Source organism: Pipistrellus kuhlii, unplaced genomic scaffold (genome assembly GCF_014108245.1).
Source record: "Pipistrellus kuhlii isolate mPipKuh1 unplaced genomic scaffold, mPipKuh1.p scaffold_m20_p_4, whole genome shotgun sequence".
In the NCBI taxonomy this organism is placed as follows: Eukaryota; Metazoa; Chordata; class Mammalia; order Chiroptera; family Vespertilionidae; genus Pipistrellus; species Pipistrellus kuhlii.
Genome location: NW_023425540.1, coordinates 4,421,566 through 4,427,434, shown reverse-complemented (window position 1 = coordinate 4,427,434; position 5,869 = coordinate 4,421,566). Strand labels below are relative to the sequence as shown.

Sequence of the window (5,869 nt, the reverse complement as noted above, 5' to 3'; positions counted from 1 at the left end):
AGGTACCCACAAGCCCGCGCGGACGCGGGCGGGCGGGCCACGCCCCCCCGGGGAGGCGGGGAGGGAGGCGGGGAGGCGGAAGCGGGCGGCGCTCCGATGACTTGGACATGTCAGCCGCCTGAAGCGGGGGATCGGGCTTTCCTTTCCGGGGAGCCCGCAGGCCTTCGGTGACCGCCGCCGCCGTCCCCCGGAGCCTGGGTCCCCGACGCTGGACGGCGGAGGCGGGGTGCCCCGGGCCTTCCAGACGCTGTCCGTCTGGCGCGATCGGACGGTGAGCCCGCGGGGGAGCCCGGGGTGGGGGGCCGGGCGCGGGCGGAGGCGGAGGCGCGGCCGGCCCGCCGGCCAGGTGCGGGGCCGCAGCCCGGGCGTCGCACCTGCTGTCCGCCCCCGGAGCGGGGCCCTTAGGACCGGGTCTGCGGACAGATCCCGTCCGCGCTGCGCTCGCCGCCCGGGCGCCGGTCCGATGAAGGACAGGCGGTGGGTTAGGGTTAGTTAGGGGAGCAGAGGCCGCCGCGGGCGGGACGCGCCGGTTCCCATCCCCTGGCAGCCTGGACCAGGCTCAGCTGCAGCCCCGGAGCAGGTGCGGTGACGCGGCTTGCAAAGGGCTTTGTAGTCTGTATGCGAGGCCAGGGCCGCCAGCAGCAGCAGCAGCAGCAGCAGAGCCGTGCTGTGGCCTCCGCCCCACCTGCTGCCTCTGGGTGCACCGCCGCCTGAAGGGGATGCGACCAGACTTGCAGCCTGTGTCCCCCGAGCAGAGTGTGGAGGCGGTGAGAGGAGGGAGCGTGCCCTGTTCCAGGTGGCGTGACCGTGCGAAAGCCGTCGTGCAAGCTCCCCTGTGACCGTGACCCCGGGAAGCAATGGGAGAGAGGGGGGGGAATCGGTTGCAACCCCAACAGGAAGGGAGAGCATCTACTGAGTTGCCAAGCCAGCAGGCCAGCGTCATCACCAGCACTACATACATCCTGTGCGGTGGGACTCGGTGACTCACTTGGTGCCGGGATTCAGCCTCCCTGGCCCAGGTGTGGGTTCTGTTTCAGGCTTGAGGCTCAGCTTGACAGGGAAGTGTATGCCCGAACCTTGAGTTTGATCTGGAAAGCAGGAGCCACCGTGTAAACCAGGGATCTGTTCGCACAGCACATGGATTTGGATTGGAAACTGGGCTGAGAATAACCAGGCCGCATGCTCAGAATTCATTAAACTATGGTTTTATGGGAAATGGTTTTAAATGAAGTATTCTGGATTTTTTTTTTTATACAAACTTACCTTTATGCTACTTTGGCTCAAGGAGAAAGCAGTTGCCTTAAGCTTGAAATCTACATCCTTTCCCTTAAAACTGCAAGTCATTAGAGAGAAAAAAAGTGTTAACAAAAAAATGATAGCCTCCTTCAGAAAAGTGAACAAGATGGAATTTATAAGCTAAAGGCGGAGAAAGAATAAACAAGAAAACACTTTAAAATGCCGTGATGAGAATTAAGCATTGTTTTGACATACCAAGTAGTAGGGAGAGGCCATTTTAGATTCAGCCCTTCTAGACAGGAAGGTCTGACGGATGGGATGATCCTGCATGGAAAGATGAAAAATAGGCTTGTGCTGGAAAGTGCCTGAGAGCTAGGGAGCATTTCTGGTCCTCGGAGACCTTGAAATGTATGAATTGGTGGACATAAGATCCTAAATAGGACTTCAGAGAGGCTGTCTACTCTAAAAATCGGTCTTCAAATTCTAGAGTAGATATTTCACTAGTCCTTTGCCCTGCTAACAGAAATGCTTTAGCTTGCTAAAATGGGAATACTTTTTTTTTTCCTCTGCATTTCTTCTCATCATGTGTATTCTCTACATGTGTTAAGTAACAGTTTAAATTGTTACACGTGGTTCTATTTAGTATAAGGAATTGTATCCATTGAAGATTTGAGATTACTGCCCATGCACAGATTGATGCCTGCTGGTTTCAAGATTTGCATTGTGATTGCAACTGCTGTGGATGATTTTATTTTCCTGATTAACTTTATTCCTGTAATCTTACTCAATACACCTGTCATCCCACTTCAGGGAGCTAGCTGTCCCATCTTTCCACAAGTAGAATTACTAGATCGTCATCTAGATCAGCGTTTTTCAACCGCTGTTCCGCGGCACACTAGTGTGCTGCGAGATGTTGCGTGGTGTGCCGTAGGTGCAGACAAGACAAGAATTTTATAATTTTTCACTATTTTGTTTACTTAATATTTCATAATAAAGTAATTATAAAATACTTTCTTTGTGTTTATTTGATTCCTATTCAAGAGAATTACTTTATATATAGTCAATATAGGCACAGAGTTAAATTTTTTAACATTTTCTAATGGTGGTGTGCCTCATGATTTTTTTCATGAAACAAGTGTGCCTTTGCCCAAAAAAGGTTGAAAAACACTGATCTAGATCAAGTGAATTATAGTTTTCTCTGACATCTGAAAATGACATTGGAGCGAGTAACTTCTGGTCCTCTCTGGAAGCTTCCGATAGAATGCAAAGTGACATTGTACACTGGGAATGTGCTTATCCTGCAAAGAGGGAAGAATGCAATTACAAGACCAGTGCACAGGGGGGCTGACAGGACTGGAAATTATCTTTGCTCTAAGATGTGCCCGTGTTCAGTAGCGTAGTCGTGTTCTTGAGCATCCAATATGGAAAGAGATTCTATTGAAATGGAAGGCTGGGTCTTTTTCCCTTAGCCCCATCACAGCATGAGGTGAATCTTAAGATTCTTTTAGTTTTTTTTTTTTTTTTTTTTTTTTTTTTTTTAATGTTCTTTAGCTCAGAGGAAACAAAAGATTAAGAAGGGTTATTTTCCAATTTAATTTGTTCTATGTTTTCTTTTCTCCTTTCTCTTGAGGATTAGAGTTATATGTTTTCCTTAAGTAATGGCAGTCTTACCTGCGAGGAAAAAAGGCTTTGTTGAATTCTGTATTAAACATGGCTTTCTTAGCGTTCTACCTTGACATTTCCAAGGGGATCATTCATAGGGAATGTCTGTAATTTGTTCACTATGAAAACTGAGCAAAATGCATTATTTAAACAGTTTAAATGGTGTGAAGAAGGTATGTCTGGACTGCGGAAGAGAGTGTGTAGGATCTGTAGTCGGAATGCCTGGGTTTGAGCCCCAGCTCTGCCTCCCTGCCATTTTTCTCCTTTATTACACAAGGGTATGAACAGTCCTTTCTTACTGAGTTAGGAGCTTTCATTCAGTTGTCTGAACACACTAAATGTTAACTCTTCCTTTTTCAAAGAGAATTTATTTTGTTATCAGGAAGAATCCTAAGGATCATTCTTTAATGATCAAAGTAAGTCCTACAGTCTCTTTAATGAAAGTCTTTAGGAATCTGTTCCAGTCTCTTTTGTCTTCTTACAAGCTCACCCTGTTGCTGTCTCTCCCTTAGGCCTTGCCAAAGGTGACTCGGTTTCTATGAGTCCATCTGTCTTCCGGTGGCTTGGCATACTTTGGAGTTCAATTCACCTGGTTGGTTTTCCCAACTCAGTTGCGACTCTTTCACAGTTTACAGTGGGGGTGACATTCTATCTGAATTCTAAGCTGAATTCTCCCTACACCTGGAACCTTTAAACATGAGAACCTTTGCAAATGAAACCTTTGATTGGGGGTAGAGAATTGTGACTTGCATCACTCCTCGTTCTAGTTCCTTTTCATTATTGGGGTCTTGCGGTGGCTGCCACTGACTTCCCACAGCTGAGGAGAGATGCATATTTAAGGTTACACAGTCTGATTGTGATGAATCCTTAGGTTCTAGTTGGAAATTTTTCACTCAGTTTTAGAATCTTAAGGTTTTGATAAAAGTTTTGTGTTCAATTGCTACCAGTCCTCCTTCCCTCCTTTCCCTTCTTTTTTTCTTCCCTCCTTCTTTTCCTCCCTCCCTCCCTTCCTTTCCTTATCTCTCTCTCTCTTTTTTTTTTTTTTTTAATATTTGGAATGCTTCAAATTTTAAAATAGTCTTAACCTCTAAATGTTCCACTTAAAGTGTATTCAGCCTGAAAAATCATCTCCAACCATAAAGCACTTAGGGAGCAGCACTCCAAGTCAGTAACGTTAGCATGCTGATTATAAAAGGTATTTGAAAGAAATACTCTACAGTGTCTTGGTTGGTAAGAGACTGATTTGGATTTTAAATGTTGAAGACTTTCAGAACTGGTAATTTGAAAGATAAACTATGCCTGCATATCAGGCACTTTAATTTGATTGAATGAATGGATTAACATTTTGAGTTTGAGTAAAATCTGCTTTTGCTGCTGTGGTGTTAATGCCATCCTATGACAGCTTTAAGTATCTTTTCTTTATTTCTAATCACATGGGACTGAACTGGGATTTGCCTCCACATTCGAGCATTTCTTTTCTTTTCGTCATTTTCATTATATTAATACGAGAAGGACCAATTTTGTGGTCAGAGGCCTATTTCATCTTCTGCCTTTGAGTTTATTTTTGCACAGCCGCACCTGTGTACAGTTCAGCAGATGGTCCATGTTGACCTACTCTGTTTTGCGCATATTCCTAGAAGAATGGCATTGTCTTTCCCTGTGACATCGGTATACGTGCACCTGCTTGACGTGGCTCTGAGAGGCGTTCTGTCCCGGTCCACAGCGGTCCCAGGCAGGGTGTTGGGGCTGCCTTGCAGACCTAGGGGCGTACTCCCAGTTTGCCACGTGAGGCAAGGGGGGCAATTTCTTAAGTGAAGATCGGTTTTTACTTTATAGGAATGAGGATGGGCCCAGGCTGTGATAACCACCACCAATGTGAAGCAGAAGGCGTAGTGTGTGTGTGTGTGTGTGTGTGTGTGTGTGAAAGCACATCGGGTAAAGCTGTGCTTGGAGAGCTTTGAGGCAGCTAGTTATGTTCTGGAAGCACTTGATATGAAGGAGGTGGAGATTAGTAATCAGAATGTATTGAAGACCTACTCTGTGTCTGGAACTCCTACTTGGTGTTTTACTTTATATCTCGTTTGGTCTTCATAGCATCTCATGTGAGATGATTAGCCTCCTTTGACAGTTTTTCTTTTTTCCTTTTAATTCTCACCTGAGAATATGTTTTTATTGATTTGAGAGAGAAGGAGAAACATTGGTCATTGGTCATTTGCCTCCCATATGCACCCGACCAGGGACTGAACCGGAAACCTAAGTATGTGCCCTGACCGGAAATTGAACCCGAAACCTTTTGGTGTAGCCTACACTGTAGAGGCTAATGCTCCAACCAACTGAGCCACCTGGTCACAGCTAACAGTTTCATTTGCATAAAGTTATACAATTATTAATTAGAGCTGGTTTATCATGATATAATAAAACATTTGTCTTTTAAAGTCATTGTAATTTTAGGCACCTAATAGCGCTGCAGCAAAATTTTTTATTTTCTAGTTGCCAAATATTTTATCTTCATGTTACTATATTAATTTTAAAATGTCAAAATAATACATATTCATGATTTAAAGTTAAAGACACACAAGAAAGCACAAAGAATACAGTAGAAGTCATCTCTGTACTACTTTGTGACAGCTGTTGTTAGCGTTTTGATGTATGTTTGTCCATGCATGTATGTGTGTTTCTGATCTATACTCTCCCTCAGATCCCACCATGTCCCTTTTGACATCCCGGCAGGGTCTCTCTGAGGCTTGCTTTTCTCCCAGACTGGGAACTGGTGGGCTCCTGTGATCGCTGTCTGTATGGAGGCTTTCTGTCCTTGATTCAGGCCCAGATCTCTGCTCCCATCCTCATGCCAAGTTAACAGGGTTAATGATTTACGAAACCCTTCCTGTTTTCCTCAAAAAGGCAATGGACCACGATGAGACTAATGGATATTTTTAAGACTTCCTGGACTATTTAGTACAAACACTTAAGT

General features: G+C 45.2%; 1 protein-coding gene across 6 annotated transcripts in view; it reads left to right on the top strand.

The window, feature by feature from the left end:
* Positions 1–63: 63 nt before the first annotated feature.
* The window catches only part of LMBRD2 (LMBR1 domain containing 2), a 43,504-nt gene continuing 37,698 nt past the window's right edge, over positions 64–5,869 (top strand). For 3 of the 6 annotated variants that reach the window (XR_004983121.2, XR_004983120.2, XM_045571501.1), the window contains exon 1: positions 65–271. The gene's annotated coding sequence lies outside the window, so the exon portion shown is untranslated. Of the gene's footprint in view, positions 272–5,869 lie in introns of all 6 variants that reach the window. The other 3 variants (XM_036410802.2, XM_036410805.2, XM_036410804.2) reach the window with 2 other exon arrangements.